The sequence below is a fragment of the Arachis ipaensis genome, chromosome B01 (genome assembly GCF_000816755.2).
Source record: "Arachis ipaensis cultivar K30076 chromosome B01, Araip1.1, whole genome shotgun sequence".
Classification (NCBI taxonomy): Eukaryota; Viridiplantae; Streptophyta; class Magnoliopsida; order Fabales; family Fabaceae; genus Arachis; species Arachis ipaensis.
Genome location: NC_029785.2, coordinates 32,335,190 through 32,360,285, shown reverse-complemented (window position 1 = coordinate 32,360,285; position 25,096 = coordinate 32,335,190). Strand labels below are relative to the sequence as shown.

General features: G+C 35.5%; 1 long non-coding RNA gene across 3 annotated transcripts; it reads right to left on the bottom strand.

Annotated features, from left to right (window-relative positions):
* Positions 6,181–8,401, bottom strand: LOC110270455. 3 transcript variants are annotated; one of them, XR_002359992.1, is made up of 4 exons: positions 8,351–8,401; positions 8,114–8,234; positions 7,692–7,768; positions 6,181–6,266 (listed from the first exon to the last, which is right to left on the bottom strand). It is a non-coding gene; the product is annotated as an uncharacterized LOC110270455 (long non-coding RNA). The 3 variants fall into 3 exon arrangements; XR_002359991.1 differs by lacking the exon at positions 8,351–8,401 and having other exon boundaries at positions 8,114–8,303; XR_002359993.1 differs by lacking the exon at positions 8,351–8,401 and having other exon boundaries at positions 6,181–6,261; positions 8,114–8,303.

The following is a 25,096-nucleotide window of genomic DNA, read 5'->3' as shown; positions in this document are numbered from 1 at the left end:
TTTTAAGAGAGAAAAAGGGAAAGATATATTTTTTTGATTTTTGAATTTTTATGATGAGAGAGAAAAACAAGAAAAATGATGCAATGCATGAAAGTTATGGATCAAAACAATGAATGCATGCAAGAATGTTATGAATGTCAAGATGAACACCAAGAACACTATGAAGATCATGATGAACATCAAAAACACATTTTTGAAAAATTTTTAATGCAAAGAAAACATGCAAGACACCAAACTTAGAATTCTTTAATGCTTAGACATAAAGAATTCAGGAATGCATATGAAAAACAAGAAAAGACACAAAACATGCAAATGCAAAGATCAAACAAGAAGACTTACCAAGAACAACTTGAAGATCATGAAGATCACTATGAATGCATGAATTTTTTCGAAAAATGCAAGATGAACATGCAATTGACACCAAACTTATAACATGACTCAAGACTCAAACAAGAAACACAAAATATTTTTTATTTTTGTGATTTTATGATTTTTTTGTATTTTCTTTTAATTTTTTCGAAAATATTTGGGAAAAAGGAAGCAATGAATTCATAGTCCTCAATCAAAATCCTGGGAATTAGACATGGCTTAATAGCCAGCCAAGCTAAAACATGTTATATGAAATACTAGAATTCATTCTTAAAACTTTTGAAGAAAGATATATTTTTGAAAACATTTTTTTTTCAAAAACAAAGGAGAAAATTTTTTGAAAGATTTTTGAAAAATTTTTGAAAAGAAAAACAAAAAGAAAATTACCTAATCTGAGCAACAAGATGAACCGTCAATTGTCCAAACTCGAACAATCCCCGGCAACGGCGCCAAAAACTTGGCATGTGAAATTGTTACTCAGGTTGTGAATTATTGTTCAAAATTGATTCCCTGGCAATGGCACCAAAAACGGATGCACAGAACCATGGTCTAAACATATCTTCACAACTTCGCATAACTAACCAGCAAGTGCACTGGGTCGTCCAAGTAATACCTTACGTGTGTAAGTGTCGAATCCCACAGAGATTGTTGGTATGAAGCAAGCTATGGTCACCTTGTAAATCTCAGTCAGGCAGATATAAAATAGTAATGGGGTTTTTGAAAATAAGTAATAAAAGAAGGATAGAAATACTTATGTAAATCATTAGTGAGAATTTCAGATAAGCGTATGGAGATGCTTTCATTCCTCTGAACCTCTGCTTTCCTGCTGTCTTCATCCAATCAGTCTTACTCCTTTCTATGGCTGGCTTTTTGTAAGGATGTCACCGGTGCCAATGGCAACTTTCAATCCTCTCGGGAAAATGGTCCAAGATGCTCTGTCACAGCACGGCTAATCGTCTGGAGGCATCACCCTTGTCGTTGGTTGCATCCTATTCCTCTCTGTGAAAATGGTCCGATGCACTGTCACTGCATGGCTAATCATCTTGGAGGTTCTCGATCATACTGGAATAGAATTTACTATCCTTTTGCGTCTGTCACTACGCCCAGCACTCGCAAGTTTTGAGTTCGTCACAGTCATTCAATCCCAGAGTCCTACTCGGAATACCACGGACAAGGTTTAGACTTTCCGGACTCTCATGAATGCCGCCATCAATCTAGCTTATACCACGAAGATTCTGATTAAGAGATCTAAGAGATACTCATTAAATCTAATGTAGAACGGAAGTGGTTGTTAGGCACGCGTTCATGGGGAATAATGATGATTGTCACGTTCATCACATTCAGGTTGAAGTGCTAATGAATATCTTAGAAGCGAAATAAGATGAATTGAATAGAAAACAGTAGTACTTTACATTAATCTTTGAGGAACAGCAGAGCTCCACACCTTAATCTATAGAGTGTAGAAACTCTACCGTATGAAAATACATAAGTGAATAGAGGGTAGGCATGGCCGAGTGGCCAGCCTCCCATACGTGATCAATAGATCAAAATATATTCCAAAGATAAAACTCAAGATGTCTAATACAATAGTAAAAAGTTCTATTTATACTAAACTAGTTACTAGGGTTTACAGAAGTAAGTAATTGATGTATAAATCCACTTCCGGGGCCCACTTGGTGTGTGCTTGGGCTGAGCTTGAGTGTTGCACGTGTAGAGGTCCTTCTTGGAGTTGAACGCCAGGTTGTAACGTATTTTTGGCGTTCAACTCTGGTTTGTGACTTGTTTCTGGCGTTTAACTCCAGATAGCAGCATAGAACTGGCGTTCAACGCCCTTTTACGTCATCTAAACTCGGCCAAAGTATGGACTATTATACATGGATGGAAAGCCCTGGATGTCTACTTTCCAACGCAATTGAAAGCGCACCATTTTGAGTTTTGTAGCTCTAGAAAATCCACTTTGAGTGCAGGGAAGTCAGAATCCAACAGCATCAGCAGTCCTTCTTCAACCTCTGAATCTGATTTTTGCTCAAGTCCCTCAATTTCAGCCAGAAAATACCTGAAATCACAGAAAAATACACAAACTCATAGTAAAGTCCAGAAATGTGAATTTAACATAAAATCTAATGAAAACATCTCTAAAAGTAACTAGATCCTACTAAAAACATACTAAAAACAATGCCAAAAAGCGTACAAATTATCCGCTCATCAATCAGTCAGAAATTGGGTAAATTATTCTTGTATCCCACAACTTCATGACTTCTTTTTTAACTACCTCTTTTATCACCGAGTTGAGACTCCGTTGTGCTTGCTTGAACCACGGTTTAGCATCAACTTCAAGACAAATTTTATGCATGCATACACTGGGGCTTATTCTTTTAAGATATTTGATGGTCCACCCAAGTGCTGTTTTATGGCTCTTAGCACTTTAAGCAATTCAACTTCCTTAGACAAGCTCAATGAGGAACTTATAATCACTAGAAAATTGTAATTATCAACAAGAAAAGCATATTTGATGGTTGGAGGTATAATGACCCAACTTACAGTACGTCATGATCGTACAAAAAGTAAGGTGTTACTGACCTGCTTTCCTTTATTATCTATTTAATATTGAGCCTTTATATCGATATCATACTCCAGTCTTTAAGAAAACTCTAGAAAATTTTGTTTTTATTTATTAAAATCACATATCAAAGATCTCCAAATAATAATACACATAAATATTAATAATAATAAATGTTATACACAAGAAATCAAAATAAAACTTAGATACAATACGTATCCCTCTGTATAAAATAAAACTTAAGCAACAAGAGCGAGGGGACTCTATAAAAGTAATTGAAATTATAAATAAAATTTACTAATTGTCCGTAGCTTCATATTGAGTCTTCAAATCTGTGTCACTGAAATGGTGGAAATTTTTTGGATGAGAACTAAACCACACGTTCTTAGTAGGAAATGAGAATACCGTAAAAGTAACGAATAAAATACAAATAAACCTTTGAAAATACTTTTTAATTTTACTTTAGATAATTAATTACTTTCTTTAAATTTCTAAACTCAAACCAGATTTTAGTCACAAAATTAGTCATATTAACCATCTCTCAGTCACATAATAAATTCTCAATCACAACATCAGTTCTTAGTCACCTCAATACATCTATAAACTAAGAGCACAAATAAGAGACCTAAATCTACACACAAACAAGTTGCAATGAGACAAACAGCACAATCACAAAGAAATAAGATAAGCAAACACAATCAAATACAAATGCAACAAATGGTGCACGAAATTGTGATCTCCAGGCTTGAACAAATCCTGGTAATGGCTCCAAAGCTTGGTGCTCTGATCTTAATTCATAATTGTCACAACTTCGATACAACTAACCAGCAAGTGCACTGGGTCGTCCAAGTAATACCTTACGTGAGTAAGGGTCGAATCCCACGGAGATTGTTGGTATGAAGCAAGCTAAGAGATAATTTAAGTCACATGAAACTTGTATCACATATCAATTAAAATACAAAGTTTGCACTCTATATCCGAAAAGAACTTAACAAACAAAAAATCATTAATCTTCTAATCTCGGCATAATGACTAAAAAATATTCTGAAGCACCTTCAAATTATTCTTCTCAAACACATCTTTTTCATGCTGATCTTCATCACCATCAAGAAAACTCTTGGCCTTAACAATTGTATCAGTGTTCATTCCCTTGTTCATTCCCAATAAGAACTAATTTTCAAGCAATTACTGCTCTGCTTACAGCTGCAGATTATCATAATTCAAAAAGAGAAGCATGTAAGGATTTTGCATACTGATTCACCACCATACGCAATCAATACAAGATTATGTTGAAGAAAATGACCGGGCTACTTACAAATATTCTTTTGACCATTCTCGCGACACATGAAGAAAACAAAATCATAGAACCGAATGAATTCTGAAAAGTCTGCCTGGCAAGAGCAACAAATGAAGAACATGTTCCAATTGTAAGTATCAGATTAAAGATTAAAAATACAGGAAAACAAACTTGTTGCTTTTCTATTATTCTCATTGCAAATAAAGGAGAGTAAGCAATGGCTATGGCAAAATGCAATTGCAAATGAAGCTTGGAAGCACAAATGTCATTTATTTTAAATCGAACCTTGCTTTTCTTGGAAGCACAAATGCCATTTAACAAATCCTGTTAGTCACATTGATCACCTCAATTTCATAATTCAACACATACAAATCAAGAATGCGCACTATAATAAATAACAAGTATTGTAGTAGGAAGTAGTCAAATGCAACATATTTCAAGTCTTAATTTAGCACTAATTAAAAAGAATGCAATGTTGGATGAGAAACGAACCACATGTCTGTGTTGCTCGAACCTTTCGTGGAGGTTAGCTGCCTGAAAAAGATGAATAAGAACAAGAAAAATGGTTAAATAATTAAAGTTAGGGACCCAAAGTAAAAAAAAAATTAATCAGAAGGGTGAATGACCCGGTGATATCAATGTATATCAATTTAGCTTAGCTTGTGAAGGTGGGAAGTGTGAGAATTCATCATCAAACAGAAAATTATTGAACAAAAGGAAATGTCAAGAATAATACATAAAAGCATAATTAGTTTTCTGTTTCAAAATTCAAAACAAAACTGAATACAATGCTATAAGAGAATCACAGGTACAGGGGGAATTTTACACATGTATCAGCACACTGGATTAGTGATGGCAACATCAGGAACAGAAGCTAGCACCAGTTGGGGTTAAAGTACTGCTCCTGCTTCTCTAGCCTTTGCACGTGTAGAGGTCTTTCTTGGAGTTGAACGCCAGCTTTTGTGCCCGTTTGGGCGTTCAACTCTGGTTTTGGATCCTTTTCTGGCGCTGGACGCCAGATTTGGGTAGAAAGCTGGCGTTGAACGCCAGTTTACGTCGTCAATTCTTGGCCAAAGTATGGACTATTATATATTGCTGGAAAGCCCTGGATGTCTACTTTCCAACGCAATTGGAAGCGCGCCATTTTGAGTTCTGTAGCTCCAGAAAATCCACTTTGAGTGCAGGGAGGTCAGAATCCAACAGCATCAGCAGTCCTTTTTCAACCTCTGAATCTGATTTTTGCTCAAGTCCCTCAATTTCAGCCAGAAAATACCTGAAATCACAGAAAAACACACAAACTCATAGTAAAGTCCAGAAATGTGAATTTAACACAAAATCTATTAAAAACATCCCTAAAAGTAACTAGATCCTACTAAAAACATGCTAAAAACAATGTCAAAAAGCACTACAAGAAAAACACCCATTCAGGTACACTTGAAAAGTGTAGCCAAAAGTGAAAAAAAATGATGCCTTAGGCTACGGCTACGCTTTTTGGGCTACGGCTACGCTTTTTGGGGTGATTCCTATTCGCCCGTTGCCTATTCTCAAAGGCTACGCTTTTCAGCACCAAGGGCTACGATTTTGGCGTTTGGGAATAGGCTACGCTTTTCAAGTGATGCTGTCCAGGACCAAAGGCTACGCTTTTCAGCTTCCAATTTTACCAGAATAGGCTACGCTTTTCAACGCTACTGCATCACTTGTAAAATGTAGCCGCATTGTATATTATAGCTACTCTATATAAGTGTAGCCCTAGGTCTTTTTTTTTTATTTTCTGTATAACCATAGCTACTCTTTATAAGTGTAGCCTTAGGTCCTTCATTGTTTTTTTTTTTAATTTTCTATATGTATATAATATTCTAATAATTTTTTATACAACATAATATTTAATAATATTATTACATATATAATTTTACATTTTTAATTAAATGAGTTAAATATTATAAAATAAAATTAAAACATCATCATCTGCTTGAAAGTTATCAGTTTTGCACTTGATATTCAACCACTTATTGACCAATGTCTTGGGCCATGAAAGCTTCACTAAATAAAGGAGAGTAAGCAATGGCTATGGCAAAATGCAATTGCAAATGAAGCTTGGAAGCACAAATGTCATTTATTTTAAATCGAACCTTGCTTTTCTTGGAAGCACAAATGCCATTTAACAAATCCTGTTAGTCACATTGATCACTTCAATTTCATAATTCAACACATACAAATCAAGAATACGCACTATAACAAATAACAAGTATTGTAGTAGGAAGTAGTCAAATGCAACATATTTCAAGTCTTAATTTAGCACTAATTAAAAAGAATGCAATGTTGGATGAGAAACGAACCACATGTCTGTGTTGCTCGAACCTTTCGTGGAGGTTAGCTGCCTGAAAAAGATGAATAAGAACAAGAAAAATGGTTAAATAATTAAAGTTAGGGACCCAAAGTAAAAAAAAAAATTTAATCTGAAGGGTGAATGACCCGGTGATATCAATGTATATCAATTTAGCTTAGCTTGTGAAGGTGGGAAGTGTGAGAACTCATCATCAAACAGAAAATTATTGAACAAAAGAAAATGTCAAGAATAATACATAAAAGCATAATTAGTTTTCTGTTTCAAAATTCAAAACAAAACTGAATACAATGCTATAAGAGAATCACAGGTACAGGGGGAATTTTACACATGTATCAGCACACTGGATTAGTGATGGCAACATCAGGAATAGAAGCTAGCACCAGTTGGGGTTAAAGTACTGGTCCTGCTTCTCTAGCCTTTCTGCGTTCGTGCCTCATCCTGAAATACTCCCTCTTCCTTGCTCTATAACTGTTGGGATTCTCAGGTTGCACTTCTCGTGGGTAAACACTCACCTGAAGTAGAAGAAATCATAATAATTAAGCTTCAATTTGTACTCTCTATAATTTTTCTAAGTAACATAATCATGGTGTAAAAAGCTTCACTTAACCTTTTTCCTGTCAGGCCCAAATTTTTTACAACTCCATCAATCAAGGAGAAGATGGTATAGTCTTTGCCAAGTCCCACATTCTTTCCTGCATGAAACTAAAAGTATTGTCCAAAACAAAATCAAAACTTAGAGGATCCTGTATGGTGTTTTTTTTTCTTTTTCAAAGTGATGGGATGCTACACATTTTATATTACTCCTAAATTTCTAAATGCCAAAAACATGGTAATGGTCAAATTTTTATATATAATCAAGCTTCAAAGTTTAAGGAATCATGATTTTGCAGTGGTAAGCAAGCTATAGTACTACCTATTCACTTTCACACAAGTTGTTGCCCTTTCAGTTTTTTTTTTCAGATTTTGGGCGCAGAAGAGGCTGAGGATGAGACCAAAAAGTAAACACTAAACCTAAGTTAAATAATATATGTATCTATACACAAATATATAGTAACTAATTTATTAACCAAAGATGGAAGTTCAGAAGAAACAGAATAAAAGGGCTATAAAAAGCTCACCTTATCCAAATTATCAATGTGCACAGAACCAGGAGAACTTGTTTGATTACTTACTTTAACTGAGATAAAAGCTGAATCTGAATTATATATCAGCAGAAAAACCACAAGAGAAGGACAGGTCAAAAAAGTCTATACTTGTTAACAAGAATTTAGAAACAAGTTAATCAGATTTATATTTTGTAACTCATAAACATAGATATATCTAACTGATTTGGATATATATGTGCATTGTGTATTGTGTATTGTGTCTCTGTCGGTGCAAATATTCCCTTTACTTAGTAGCAAAATACTAGTTAGTTTTGAACTGACATACTACAAAAACAGCAGCTATTGCATAAACTAGTGCCCCAATGAATGAGGTTACTACCATGACCTGTAGGTCACAGGATAAGTTAGTTGCTTTTGATCTCTATTAATCTTACCGAATCCTTGATAATACTGTTTAGAATTTGATGCTTAATCTCTCCCTTTTACAAAAGAGGAACATGCAGAGACATCCTTAGATTTCGGCCCAGCATTCTGAAGTAGTAGGACACAGAGAACCTGAAACAATTCTAAATGTAAACTAATCTGATATATTTAGCAAATCAGTAGTAATACATCTAGATACCTGCACACCTAATGAATACAGACACACACACACACACACACAAAGCTACCTCCAAAATGGGAGCTGAAGCAGGATACTCGGGCAAAAGAAGCAAGATGCAAAATCAAAAAGCAAATTCAAACGAAGCAACCAACATAAATGCAAAAAATTAACTTTAACTCCTATCATGTACTATTCATACAGTAAAATAAAAATGTTCACTCAAACAGAATTCAGAGTAGATTCATAAGATAATAAGCCTGCTCATTAAATTAAATAAATAAGATACAATACCACAGTATCTATTTGATTGATCACTTACTTTTTCTCTTCTCAACTTGTTGGTTTTTTATTATTCTCATTAAAGCTGAATGCAAAATTCACAAAATCATGCCAATCAGCTTAATTTCAAGTGCAAAAGGGGAAAACGGCATTGCTTCAAACAGTAAAATGAGAATTATCAACCTAAATTGTAAATTAAAAATGAATTGAGACAGATATATCAATTTTGCACCAATATCACCAATGCAATTGATGGACCAAACATGAATCCCCTGGCTTAATCTATTTTTGGCGAATCAAAACCCAAAAAAGAACCTATAACCCTAAAACCCCCAAATTAATTTTTTTTTTCAAATAAATTTCTAGTCACTTCTAGAGTTAGCTATTTATGATGTTGGTCTATGTCAAATTTTTCTTATGGATTTGATCTAATTTCCTAAATACAAGTGAAATCAGTCCCTCTCATCATCTTATAAATCAACTTCATACTTATGAGTTATGATTTGAAATATAAGTACTTATCTGTATGTAAAACTATAATAATGACTAATTTTACTTAATTTTGATAAGTTTTATACCAAAATGATCTGAAATAGGATGATGTAAATACCATGATAAATCCCGTCTCTTCAGGGTCTAGTTCTTCCATGATCAAAGCTGCATATTCTTCAGCCTGCTGCTGTATGTTTGAGAGTTTGTTTGTTGTGGCACTAAGGCAGATGCTCTGAAAACAGAATTGATCATTTGTGATGATCAAGGAAACTCCTATTCTCATGGGAACAAAATGCAAAGCTAGGAAAGGAAAAAAGGTTGCCGATAAAAACTACTTCATTATCTTCATTCTAATTTTTCTATTGATGAATTTAAAAAGAAAATTCATATAAACCTCTTTAATTTCTTCCTTGGTGATTCTTCCATCTGCATCTTTATCAACTCTGCATTATTCCAAATGAAGGTTAACATACTTAATGGTGGGAATTAAAGAAAATACCAACCAATTTCTTTTCCTAGTTCTAAAATTAAGTAAAGAGGTAATGAATTAGTTACATGTCAAAGACGGTTCTGAGCCTGGAATCAAAACTCTGGTCAGAAATTTGGTCCCAAAAGTCCTTCAATTGAGCCTTGTTAATTGAATCCCCATGAATATCCCTCCTCCTAGCCAAAGAATCAAAAAGTACACCAGCATGCCTCAGATTCCTTGCTCATCCCTACATACAAACAATTCAACAAATTCGCACCATTGTTATCCAAACACTTCCTAAAAGAAAACTACTCAGAACAAGTCCTTATTTCACTCACTCACATGCATGTTCATCAATTCACGATGTCACAGATTATTGTACCAAAGCCCCCAAATTGAAACCTAAAATCAGAACCCTAACCTCGCGAATGAAGAAAGCTTTCAGTTGAGCGCAGAGTCTTCGTGATGTGACCGCGCAGCGAAGAGAAGCGACGATGAAGATGAGTGGGAAAGATGAGTGAGCGCAAAGTCTTCCTGGAGTGGTGAGTGGTGACGCCGTGAGTGGTGACTTGTGATGGCAAACGCTTTTCTCTGATTTGGGGGTGATGACGGTGGTGAGGCGGCGCAGCGACGATGGTGAGGGCGGCGCAGCGACGATGGTGAGGGCGGCGCAGCGACGGTCAGTAGTGCAGCAATGTGGAGAGTGGTGAGTGGTGCGTGGGGGCGACGACGGTCAATGGCGAGAGTGAGAGGGTCAGTGGCGAGAGCGAGAGTGAGAGGGTCAATGGCGAGCGAAGAGAGTGAGTGGGGGGCAACGATGGTGAGCAGGGCTTTCAGGAAAAAGTGAGACTGATGGTGAGCAGGGCAATGATGGCGAGGGCTTCTACTTCGCGATGAAGGTGATGAAGGTGATGAGTGAGCTTTCAGGAAAAGGTGAGACTGAGGGTTTAAGAAAGGGGACAAAGGTGATTGAGTGACATTTGGAGGGAATTGAATCACAAAAAATTTACTAAGTGTGATGAGTTTGCTTTCAGGAAAAAGAGGAAAAAATTTCACTAAGTGTCAAATTTTTTACTCTAGATATATTAGGCATCGCTTTTAAAATGCACCCAAAATTTAACAAATAGGCTACCCTTTAAAAGCGTCCTCTTTGATATGAAAAATGAACCTATAGATATTAACCTACGGCTACGCTTTATAAGTGATTTCTATAATACCTAAGGCTACACTTTTTAAATGATGCTGCAATTGTGTATCCTTTTCTCTTATAAAAAGGCAACACAGAGAAAAGCGTAGCCTATTCATAGAATAGGCTACGCTTTTCAAATGTAGCTTAAAAAAAGTGTGGCTGAATGGGTATTTTTCTTGTAGTAAAGCGTATAAATTATCCGCTCATCAACAAACAAGGATGATGCATGTCTAGCCCTAGTGTAGGTAATGAGGTCATTTGTCGGTTACATACCCACTCCCGACGTTACCCAGCAACCTTTGACTGGATAAGGCTTTCTTGTTGGCAATACCCACTGCAAGCAACCTATATGCCCAACACACTCACTGTAAGCAACCTTTGTCTTATAGAAGTAAACACTCGCTGTAATCAACCTTTGTCTTACAGGAGTGCACTTTAACTGTGTGTATCGTGATACCTCTGTAAGCAACCTTTGTCTTATAGCATAGAATTATAGCTAAGTATCCCAGAAAAGTGTTCTCGGTGGTCGCACCACCATCTATCTGACTGCCTCTCTGCTGCAAATTTTACATAGCCATTCTCAATATCATCATTAGTTATCATTCTCATTATTCATCACCAGTTTCACATTCTTATGTCGTATCTCTTTCTTTCTCTGTTCAATCATACTGTACAAACTTTACGGCTTTCACTTTTGCAACATCTTACCTCAAATAATTTTCAAACACTTAAACATCTATTTCCAGCTACAAGTATCCAATTCATTAGTCTTACGTTCAAAACTTAATTTACATATTTCAATTTAACTAAATTATTATATTTTTATAAAATTTCAAACATAATCTCCACTAAAAATGGACTTAAACCACCCTTACGAGTTCCCTGAATCTCAACAACTCATCAACCTTTTTTCAACAACTGTCAAACAGAAGATTCTCAATCAGTCAGAGATTCACAAATCGTAATAGTTAACAATTCAATCATAATTCACAATTTTGATATAATCAACTATTCAAACTTCAAAAATTCATAACTAGTTTTTCACAAATCATAGAATCCTTTCGAATTTAAACTTAATCAACTAGACTTACCCAAATTCATTTAGAATTTAACCACACACAATTCCAGGCATTATAGAATTATTTATATACTCTCACTACTACATTTTAAACATTTAATAACATTTATCCCTTAACATTTGTTAGAGTGTTAGTAATTAATTATAAAATTATATATAAAGTAATATTTATAATGAAATGTTAGTAAATAATGTAATTCTTTAAGAAAAACTAAAAAAGTGTTACCTATTCCTATTGACATGAAAATAAATAAACCTCCCCTTTTCTGAAAGTCAAAATCGGAGACCTAACCTAATGGCTGGGACAAAAGAAAGATCGGGGAACCTGCTAACGCAGATAATCAATGCGCCAAAGCTGTCGGCATGATCTCACTCCAAATCTTGCTCACCTTCGCAATCTCGCTCTCAATCTTACTTGCGCTCTTGATCTCAATCTCGATCGTGCTTTCAATCTCGCTCGCACTCCGCTCCTTGAATCTCTCTCTTGTTTCAACAAACTCTATTTTTCTCTCTCGATCATTTCTAGGGTTTGTTACTCTTTGTTTTGAGGTGAGTCTGACGGAGAAGGAGAAGAACCTCCTTTCGTGCTCTTTCTTCTCTAATTTTTGCTGCTTCATTATTATTCTTGCATTCTTCTTAAGCTTTTTGTATATATTTGTTAAGATCTGTTGGCCATGAGTTGATTGAATTTCTAATGTTAAGATCTTCTCAATTCAAGCCCGAGAGTCTCAAGCAGGACACTGATGATTCCAGAATTACATCTTCAGCTGCTAAGGTACTTCTTTTTCTTTCCTCGCTTCATTTCCTAAATTCATTTAGTTATCGTAGCAATTTTTTTCAATAGAAAGCAAAGTGCTAGTGGTCAGTAATTAGAACGAGAGAAGCATCACTTGGATATGATGTGATATGTTACGACTATTGCGTGCACCGGGAGTTACATGCTGAAATTTTTTGTCAACTTCAATATTGATAATGTATACTTGTACATACCATATATTTTTTAATTAGGGACTATATATATATATATATAGCTCCATAGTCCATATATAAGAACTTGTTATTTTATAAAGTTGAATCATTCATATAGATGTTGTCCGAGGAAATTTGAAATAAAATATATAGAAAATTAAGAAGGCAACAGTGCCTATTAGTTTACAGTTAATTTTTTTACAAAGTAGAATGACTCAAGCCTAATATTAATTCAACAATGGTTTTGGAATTGCTATTTTTTCTTTTTTCTTTGCCTATTCATGTCCATATAAGATTAGAATCAAACACATTTGATCATTTCCATTGTTACACTCTTGAAGCACAAGCACATTTGATGCTAGCAAACATCATTTTTATTTATCTGGATCTGGCTGTTACAGAGTATTTTCCTAGGTACTTCCGTTTCTATTCAAATGTCTTACTTCTTTGTGTCATTTTACAGATCAAAATGGTAGCGTTGTGATTTTGTCATCTAGGTAAACTGTTGCAGCACTTGTTATGCAATTTGCATGTAGCTGCTTTACCTTTCATTTGACTAAAATGACTGCAATATGTATAATTCTCCATCCCTATCTTCATACCACATATACATATCTCTTCCTAAGATTTTGTTTCTTTCATGAGAAATCCTATATTTTATGAATTGCAGCAGGTTTTCAAAACTTACGTATGAGCTTTTGGTTGAACAATTTTCCCAATGAATACTGCTATACATCATGGTACTTTTTATTCAGTTGCCACTAGTGCCACTATCTATGCCGTGTTTCTGCTTTTCAGAAGTCTTTCCTGTGGGCTTAAATACCTAATTAACCTAGTTTTGCACAGTTATTGTTACTATTAGTTCCATCCATTTTTTAAATTTTCATTCAACCATTATTCTATCTGAGATTCAAAATGTATTTAATGGAGTTTGCTCATTGTTTCGCCACCTTAATCACTTGAATTTTGCTTATGAGCTTGGGTTATGACTTATGACTAAGCCTTTTTTTCTGTCCCTTTTATTTCTCCATTTTGATCACACTGGGAAGATCTAACACACTTTCACTTGCGGGTTGCAAATATGATAAGGTTTCTAGTTGACAATTATAATAAGCCTATTCTTGCAATTCTGAAAATCCCTTCCAAAGACCATCTTTATGATCCTGCACATGATTTAGTTCTTTCCTGAGTAAAGTTCCTCTTTTGTTGCCGCCACCATCAATCCCATTTTAGCAACCGTTTGAGCTTCAAAACAAGTAGAATTTTCTAATTTGTATCTTAATAAGTGAATGCATATGTTAGATTATATGTTGTACCTAATTTTATGCATTATTATCAAGAATTCTTTGATCTCTTCTTCTAATTATTTGGTAGAAAGTTTGGGGAGGTACTTCTTCTATATTTAATCTTGAGAGTTCATCTTACATACCTTTTACAATTGTTAAAGTGTTATGGCAAATTATAATGCCTTGTTCTGTAACAATAATTTAGTAAAATGCTCCTTATTTTAGTTTTTTTTTCCTTCTCATTTTGCAGACATTTTGAATTTTATAATATTAGTTAGTCATGGATAAGAATTGGATGCTCAAACTGCGAACTTCTAAGAAGTACTTAGATAAGTTTCTTGATTTTGCATTTCATAATACATTTGAAGGAACTCAGATTCTATGCCCTTGTAAGAATTGCTATTTTAGGTAATCTTGGATTCGTATGAACGATATAGTGGTACGTGCAATTTTCTTTTGTTTTTAATTTTTTCCTGTCAATATTTAGTGACTTTCTTCACCATGTTGCATTGCTAAAGCCTAAATGTTAATGTCCTGTGCTCTTTCTGGAAGGCACTTTTTTCTTATGTTCTTGATGTGTATTTAGACTTGTTCGAAGAAAGAAGTATTTGATTGCTAAACTTTTTGTTAGTTGTATTCTTATACATCTCTTAAGAATTAGGATGATGAATTGCTGCTTTCCTTAACCTATTATTGTTCCTTACCTGATTGTAAAATGCATGGTGTACATATCTTTATCTCTGTGAATGTATTGATTTATCATCTTTCCGTGAATGTATTGATTTATCATTTTTATCTCTGTGACGATTGCATATTTGGATTTTGTATGAGTTATTCTGAATTCTCAAATAGAAAAATGATATGGCTGTAAAATTATTTTGTTAATTGGTATTATCGGATGGGGCACCATTATCGGCATATCAATACTTCGAAAACGTGAGGAATTTCCCAGTTGTTGTCCAGTTATATAAGAGAATGATATGGCTATAAAATTAGTATGTTAATTGGTGTTATCTTGTTAGTATGAATTTTATTATTTTGTTACTTGTAAATACTTATATGTAATCAAACTGATCTTTACTATAGAAAAAGTTTATGCAATGTAAGCATATTGAAAAAATAGAAAAATTGATCTATTAGACCAATTTTAGTATTTAAATATCTTGGATTTAATTTGTAAAGTGGGTGTAGAATATGTAATTGAAGAAAAAGATTTTAATTCAATATTTTGTGCATTTAAATGTTACTAAAGATCTATTGTAATATTTTTTTATTGTTAATAAAGAAGATCTTTGTAATATTTATTAGAGCATTACTATAGAAGATCTATTGTAACATTTTTTAAAGTGTTATTAGAAAAGTTATTGTGACACTTTTTAAGTGTTACATAAAATATCTATTGTAACATTTTTTAAGTGTTACAAAAAATATCTATGATAACATTTATCTAAGTATTACAAAATATATCTATTGTAACATTTCTTTAAGTGTTATCAAGAAGGATCTATTGTAACATTTTTACTAAATGTTATTAAATCTTTAAAAGAATGTTAGTAAAACTTTTTAGTAACATAGAGTATATTTAACATTTGTAAAAATGTTACTAATATACATAAGTAACATTTTAATATGATTTGATAACATTATTTAAATGTTAGTAAAAGTCAAATATGTAGTAGTGTCTTAAAGTTACTATATTTTTTCAGAAAATCAAGTTGTCACGAATAGTTTGATCCTTTAAGTTTCAATCCTTCAAATTTGAACTTAAGCAACTAGACTTACTCTATTTCACCCAAAATCAGCCCCACATAATTCCAATTATTTTAGAGTTATCTATTCATTAACAAAGTTACTATTTTATTTTAAAAATCAGATTTCAAAAAAAAAAATAATTCAGTAATCAAACTTCAATCTTTTAACAGTTCTCAAAATTAATTTTAGTTAATCATAAATCAACATTAACAATTATCACAACACCATCAAGCAACCCAGCCAATAGCAACCAATTCAGCATAATCAAAGAAAACAAGATTCTCTGTAATTTCAAAATAATCAGAAAACCAGTAACAGTCACAGCCTCAAACCAAAAATCAACCTCCTCAGTTAATCACTCACAACAATAAAACCAGTCATAATCATAGCCATAATCCAAACTCAATTCATATCAATACGATATTTTTTTAATAAATAACTCATCATATTTCAATTTAGTAAATAACACCAAATTAATCACCATTTACAACCGCATCTAATTCCAATCATAACTCGGAATAATCACAGTAGCTAACTATTCTCAAACACATTTCAAGCCATTCACATCAATTAATTAATTCTTAACCACTATTATCTATTTGCAATTATCCAACTAACATTTTAGTATCAAAATCCACAAAAATTGGGAACCTAGCATCCATCTACAGCAGCTAGCAGTCACAGCAGCTCAAGGTAATAGCAACAGTAGAGGAAGCTCCGGAAAGGCGACTAACAAACACAGCAGCGTTGAAAAAAGGCAAAACAAAGAGCGAAGCAAGACCTGAACAGTGGCAGTTTTTTGGTGACTCTCACGGCAGTAACTCTGGTGGTGGCTCAACAGCTCGACGGCGGCGTAGCGGCTCAGGGATGGTCGTGGCAGTGGCAGCGGCATCAACGGCGGAATTAGGAAGCAGCAGCAATGACTGGGCGTACAACAGTGACGAGAACTACTCCTCTTCCTCGCGTTCTACTTGTTTTCCCTCTTTCTAACACACGAAGGTGATGGCGACGGGCCCTGGCAGCAGCGACGGTGGATTAGTGGTGACAAGCATGAACGACGACGCATTGGTGAGACGCGAGAGCTCCCCCTCTCGCAAGCACTCTCTCTGGTTCTCCCTTTCTCAGAGGTGGCTCGTCCTCTCCCTCCAGGAGACACGACAGCGGCGGCGGCACCAAGCCCCGCAGTGCCGTCCCTCCCCCTCTCTTCCTCTTTTCCACCGCGCTCTCCTCCTTTTCCCTCTTGTGTGCGTGTGTTGTCTGTGTGTGTGAGTGAGGGTGGCGTGAAAGGGTAAGGGAGTTAGAGTTTTCAAGTTTGGAATTAGGACTTTTGATTTGGGAGTTTAGGGTTAGAAATTAGGGATTTTATAAAGGAATATGGATAGAATAGATATTTTGATAAAATTGGTGGATAGAATAATAATTTTAAAATTAAATGTACTTCATTAAAAATATAGGTATCATAAGGCTTTATTTAATTACTTTTAGTAAAATAACTTTTTTAGAATAAAATTATCAACAAATATAATAAATTATTTTTTCAAAAATTCGGGTTGTTATAAGAGGTAGGAGTTTTAATTTAATTTTGGGTGGTCCCTCCTCCTTGTTAGAGGCAAAAATAGCTTCGTGTTGTGGTATTGGACAATTTTTTTCATCACCCACATGGCCTACATTAGGGACTCCTCCAGAGAATTGTTTAACTCTTCCTCTTCTAAGATTTTTTGCACCAAAGGAACAATTAAGTCAATTTTCAAGCAATCCTCTGAGTTACTAGGATATTGCATGGCCTTGAAGACATTGAGCACAATATGCTCATCATGAACTCTTAAAGTGAGCTCTCCTTTTTGCACATCAATTAAAGCTCTCCTAGTGGCAAGGAATGATCTTCCCAAGATTATGGAGGCATTTGCATCCTTTTCCATGTCAAGAATAACAAAGTCAGTAGGGAATATGAATTCCCCCACTTTTACAAACAAGTTTTCAACTACTTAATGTGAAAATTTAATGGAACGAACAGCTAATTGGAGAGAGATTCTTGTTGGTTTGACTTCTTCAATATGCAATTTTTTCATCAAGAAAAGAGGAATTAAATTAATTCTTTCTATAGTGATTTCACCAATAGTGCAAGAAATGATAAAACTCCCAAGATCTTTTAATTTTTGGGACAAATTCTTTTGAATTATTGCACTAATTCCTTTGTGAGAACCATTATTTCATCCTCTTTCCAATTCCTCTTCTTTGCTATCAACTCCTTCATAAATTTGGCATAAAGAGGCATTTATTCCAAGGCCTCAGCAAAAGAGATATTGATTTACAATTTTTAAACACTTCCAAGAACTTGGAGAATTGCTTGTCCTTGTTCTCCTTCTAAAACCTTTGAGGGAATAGGAGTTTGGACTCATACTCTTTCACTTTTGCCTTCTTTGGTGCTTTTTCTTTTGGAACTTGAATTAGAGAATCAGAGGTTTGTGCATCGTTAAGAATGGAGTTTTCCATAGCTTCCTTGGATTGTTTGTTATTGACATCCTCCATGGCTTCTTTTCCCATTGCCTTTCCACTTCTCAAATTAATAACTTTGTCCTTTTTCCTTGGATTTGGGATGGTGTCACTAAGAAGAGCATTTTTGGCTTTTTCAACAAATTGCTTTACAAGTTAACCTACTTGCACCTCTAGGTTCCTGATAAAGGCCTTGTGGTTCTTAAAAGTGGCTTTGGTTTCTTGCATAAAATTGGAGGTTTCTTCCATAAAAGTGGTGCTTCTTTGGATAAATACGGATGTATGTTGAATGAGTTTCTCTAAAGCATTTTTCAGAGGGGTGGTCTTTTGTCGGTTTTGTGATGATTGTGTGGGAGGTGTTTGTGAAGGGTGAGGGTTGTTGAAGGTATTGAAGTTATTGGTTCTTTGATTTTGATTTTCTCATCCAAAGTTAGGGCGGTTCCTCCATCCTGGATTGTAGGTCTTGAAATAAGGGTCATATTGTGGTCTAGAAGAATTTTTCATGTAATTAACTTTCCCAACAGGGGGGTTGATCTTGGTTGAAAGGCTCAGAATTGTCACCTTGATGCCCCTCATAAGTAAGACCTTGTATTCCTATTGCAGAGACTTGCAAATGTCCTAGTTGTTTGTTGATTGCACTTATTTGTGAGACATAGTCTTCTTTTATGCCAAAAGAGTATCCAAAGTATCTAACTCCATCACACCTCTCTTCATTGTTCTCTAGAAAGAGTACAAATATTGATTGTTAGCCACAATCTCAATCAAATCCAAAGCTTCTTTAGTGGTCTTCATATGCATGGATCCTCCAGTTGAGGAATCCAATATAGTCCTAGAAGTGGGGTGAGCCCATCATAGAATATTTTTAGATACACCCAATCAGTAAACATATCTTGGGGGCACTTTCTCAACAATTTCTTGTACCTTTCCAAGCTTCATAGAGAGACTCTTCATCTTTTTTAGTGAAAGTTTGGATATCATGTTTTAGCTTTGTCAACCGCTGAGGTGGAAAGAATTCGGTTAAGAACTTATTGACCAAATTATTCCATGTTGCTTATGAGAGAATAATTTATACGCTTTTTGGCATTGTTTTTAGTATATTTTTAGTAGAATCTAGTTACTTTTAGGGATGTTTTCATTAGTTTTTATGTTAAATTCACATTTCTGGACTTTACTATGAGTTTTTGTGTTTTTGTGTGATTTCAGGTATTTTCTGGCTGAAATTGAGGGACTTGAGTAAAAATCAGATTCAGAGGTTGAAGAAGGACTGCTGATGCTGTTGGATTCTGACCTCTCTGCACTCAAAATGGATTTTTTGGAGCTACAGAACTCATAATGGCGCGCTTCCAATTGCATTGGAAAGTAGACATCCAGGGCTTTCCAGCAATATATAATAGTCCATACTTTGGCCGAGTTTAGATGACGTAAAAGGGTGTTTAACACCAGTTCTACGCTGCTGTCTGGAGTTAAACGCCAGAAACACGTCACAAACCAGAGTTGAACGCCAGAAACACGTTACAACCTGGCGTTCAACTTCAGAAAGAGCCTCTGCACGTGTAACAGTCAAGCTCAGCCCAAGCACACACCAAGTGGGCCCCATAAGTGGATTTATGCATCAATTACTTACTTCTGTAAACCCTAATAGCTAGTTTATTATAAATAGGACTTCTTACTAGTGTATTTGACATCCTGGATTGTATTTTTGATCCTGTGATCTCGTTTTGGGGGCTGGCCATTCGGCCATGCCTAGACCTATCACTTATGTATTTTCATACGGTAGAGTTTCTGCACTCCATAGATTAAGGTGTGGAGCTCTGCTGTTCCTCAAAGATTAATGCAAAGTACTACTATTTTTCTATTCAATTCAACTTATTCCGCTTCTAAGATATTCATTCGCACTTCAACCTGAATGTGATGAACGTGACAATCATCATCATTCCCCCACGAACGCGTACCTGACAACCACTTCCGTTCAACCTTAGATTGAATGAGTATCTCTTGGATCTCTTAATCAGAATCTTCGTGGTATAAGCTAGATTGATGGCGGCATTCATGAGAGTCCGGAAAGTCTAAACCTTGTCTGTGGTATTCCGAGTAGGACTCTGGGATTGAATGACTGTGACGTACTTCAAACTTGCGAGTGCTGGGCGTAGTGACAGACGCAAAAGGAGGGTGAATCCTATTCTATCATGACCGAGAACCTTAGATGATTAGCCGTGCTGTGATAGAGCATTTGGACCATTTTCACAAGAGGATGGAATGCAGCCATTGACAAGGGTGATGCCTCCAAACGATTAGCCATGCAGTGACAGCGCATCGGACCATTTTCCAGAGAGGATCAAAAGTAGCCATTGACAATGGTGATGTCCTTACATAAAGCCAGCCATGGAAAGGAGTAGGATTGATTGGATGAAGACAGCAGGAAAGCAGAGGTTCAGAGGAACAAAAGCATCTCTATGCGCTTAGCTGAAATTCTCACCAATGATTTACATAAGTATTTCTATCTTTATTTTATTATTTATATTTGAAAACCCCATTACTATTTTATATCTGCCTGACTGAGATTTACAAGGTGACCATAGCTTGCTTCATACCAACAATCTTCGTGGGATCGACCTTACTCACGTAAGGTTTATTACTTGGACGACCCAGTGCACTTACTGGTTAGTTGTATTGAAGTTGTGAATGAAAAACGATTTATTAAGACGTGCGTACAGAGTTTCTAGCGCCGTTGCCTGAGATCACAATTTCGTGCACCAGTTGCAATGCTCTTCTTTGGTTGAGTTTCAAGCAACTGTTTGGCTCGGTCCCTTATTCTGAGAGGGAACAACATCAGGTGAAAAACACTTGAACGCAGGCCAAGCTTCGGTTCAAAATTTCTCAAAAAGAATTTTTGTCAATAGTATAGTTCCAAACTAACAAATGACCCAAATCAAAGTTTAATTTTTGTTTGTCATGAAGTCAACCAATAAAAATCGGGAGTTTTAAGTCCCGGGTCATCTCACAAAAGAATTGCAGGGAAGTATGCACATCATCAGTTATGAGAGAAAGGGATTTTGATGACAAAAGTCAAGAAATTAAATGATAAGAAAGTGAAAAACAACTAAAGAAATATAAACACTAAAAGACACTCCTGGCAAGGATTGAGAATCAAGGCTTCCTATCCAAGTCATTGACCATAAATATGGCAATTACCTAGAATTAATCCTACTTCATCATCTCCTATATCGGGAGAAAGTCAAATAGACATAGTTGATCTTAATTCATAGGTCTTACTCGTCAATGGAAACAAGACCTACTAACAACCCTAAATCACTGATGAATCTATATTTGATGATAAATTTTGGTTTGACTTGAGTGAATTTCATCATATAAACCCACATTTATTCACCTAAATAGCATGCTTTTGTGTTTTCTCTCTAAATTATGTCCAATTGTTAAAACATGCTATTTTGTGCTTAATTTAATCAATTTTATTCCACTTTCATTTCATTCGATGCCTTGATATTTTTTATGAGTGACTTCAGGTGTAATAGGTAGGAATAGCTTGATAAGAGTGGAAGAGAAGCGTGCAATTGGGAGAAAACATGAAGAAAACAAAGGAGAAGTACGCACAAGTCCCTGTGCATATGCACAAGTGCAGAAATCAGCAAGTGTGCGTATGCACAACTTCGGTGCGTACACACACACCTGTGCGTACGCACAGGTACCAGTGCGTGACTTCATTAAAAAGTCACGTGTCTCGCGATTTTGAGAGCTTTTGGCCCATTTCTGAAGTTGCTGAAGCATATAAGGAGGCTAGCAACATACCCACTCATACCATACTTCATACAACACACTAAGGGTAGTTTTAGGTTAGATTTTCTCTCAACTCTCTTAGGGTGTTTAATTAGGGTTTGTAGAATTTTATAGTTTCATGTTTTGATCTTGGATTCTAGCTTATTTCCTTTGTAAGTATTTCTTAATTTTCTCTTTTATTTAATTACTTGTTCAACACTTTCTTATATTTTAATTTCCTTTATCAATATATATGCTTTTGCAATTTTGAGTTTTAGTTAATGAATTTGATGTTTGATGGTTATTTTATGTTTGTTGAGTTGCCTTTATAGATTTTGATCATTTGGTTGTTCATAGTTTTTATGATTTTCCCAGTTTTGCTATGTTTTATGATTATGCCCACCATGTGTTTGATGAAATGCCAATTTTGATTATGGGGTAAATTTTCACCCCTTGGTTTGGGGAAATGAATTTATGGAATACTAGAGTCATAATGTCCGACATTTAGTGATAATTCTTGGGTTGTTAGTTGTTATTGTTTCTACTAATGCTAGTTTTTTACTAAGGTAATTAGTAAGTTTGCTAGGATTTGTAGATTAATAACAATTATGCTCACTTGACTTACTCTTCGATATTAAGGGTTGACTAGGTGAGATTAATCCATCACAATTATCATAGTTGTGGTTATGGCAAGGAAGGAATTCCATAACTCATCCCAAGTCAAGGTTCCACTTATGTTTTGAACCGCATTTTCATCATTTTAAAGCATTACTTGTTTATATTACATAGATAGTTCTTTTATTCCTTTATTAGTTTATTAATTGCAATTTTGATCGTTCTTTTATTTCTTTAATTGTTCGCCTCATTATTGAAAACCCTCTTCATTTAGCAACTAAAATTGTATGCTCGTTGTCACTAGTTCCTAGGAAAGACGACCCGAGGTTTAATTACTCTCGGTTATATTTTGTATTTGAATTTAAACTTTGATCGGGAGGGTAACTTGTTGGTTTGGACTATTCTACCAACGAGGAATTGTTTTGCTAAAATTTCGAACCGTTGTTTCCCTCTCAATCAAGTTTTTGGTGCCGTTGCCGAGGAGCTAGTGCAATGAGTGCTATAATTTTGGTTGTTGTGAATATGTGAATCGTGTGAATAGATACTTTTTGGGTTGTTTGTTTGATTTTGTTAGTAATTAGGATTTTGTTTCTTTCGTTAGTTGATGCTTTTTGTTCTTATTTTCTATTTTTCTCTATAAACTATCACCCCTTTGTCTTGGAGTTTGGTTGTTATAATGTTGTAGGGAATGACAAGCTTAATGATGGTGTGCACCAAGGGTTGAGCTATCACTTGAGGGAGGAGCCACACTCATATGGTCAATCTTCATGGCAACCTCCCAATCCATACCACCATGATCATACCTCATCCTATAGTGCATACCAACCACTATATTCCTATATAGTCTACCCTTAACATTATCCTCAACCATAATACCCTCAAGCCTCACTACATCACCAAATACCTCCATGGGAGCCACTTTCATATCCATCTCACAACCCACCTTATGAACCATAATCACTCCAACATCACTACTCCTATAATCAACTTGACCAACTACCTCCATCTCCACCACCTCAATATCCTTACCCTTATGAATCAACCCCCATTTATGAAGACTTCATTCCATATGATGAGACTTCTATTCCACCATAACCTCCCTTGGATGATAATGACCAACAAGAATTGGTCAAGCATCATCAAGCCATCATGGCTACCTTGATTGAAGTCTTAGCCCGCTTAGACTCGCTACATTTATGCCACAACCAAAGCAATTTTGAGGATGAATGTGAAGAACCAACCTTATTTGTAGAGTGCGGGATGAGGGACGGTTTGGAACCCCAAGTGGAAGATGAAAAGTTGAAACATGATTCGCCACAAATGGAAGAAGTTGAGCTTATTGAAGTTGAAGAAGTGGTTGAAAAATTGGGGGAGATTGAACAAGAAGTGGAGGTGATCAAAGAGGAGAGAAAGGGAGTAGAAATTTCAAGACTATTGGAAGTCTCCCTTCCTAAGCAACCATCCAACACACCATTTAAGTGGGTAACAATCTCATCTTTTAACTTCATTAACTCACATGAATATACCTTATTAGAAATAGATAGTCAACTTAGAATCCTTTATGGAGTGCTAAGTGAGAAAGAGATCAAGGATAGGTAGCATGGTGGATTAAGGCTATCTAAGGTTGAACCCTCAAGATTTGAGTCCCAAGGGTGGTGCAAGGCACAATTGAGCGGTTTTCAAAGGAGGATTTAGAGCCTTGGTGAGAATTCAAGAATGTGGTCACCTCATTGAAAGTTTGAAGATCAACAAGGAGGGGTATTGACAAACAAAGTATGGGACCCCGGAAGACAAATGAAGACCAAGCATGGATGGAGGATCAAGGAGGAATGGAAGCACAATCCTCCTTAATGTGAGCTCCAAAAAAAATGTCCAACTTAAGGACTTTAAATAAAAGTGCTAGGTAGGAAACACCTCACTATGGTAACATCTTTCTTACTTTTTTCTTGTTTACATTTTGACTTTATTGCATTTTTGTTTGTTAGCTTAGGATTAGTTTAATTTTGAGCATACATAGATTAATTTTCATATGGATCATGAATATTGTGAATTTCTAAATGTTTTGGGGTAGAAAATTTTGTTGAGCTAAGGTTTGGTGGCTTAGAATTTGAAGAAAATTTTTTGGAAAAACAGGGTATTGTATGTGCGCACACCCTTGTGCGTACGCACACAATGCCCAAATTCTGCATTTTGTGCATAGGCACCCACCTGTGCGTACGCACACTTACCTGCACTACCCCTGTTGGGAGCGCTCGCACGTATCTGTGCGTGTGCGCATCCCAATTTTTGCTCCCTATGCCCGCAAACAAGCTTTTGCATACGCACAACAACCCCGAATTCCCCATTTTGTGCGTACGCACCCAGGTATGCATACGCACACTCATTTGCATCCCTTCTATTGGGAGTGCTCGTACATG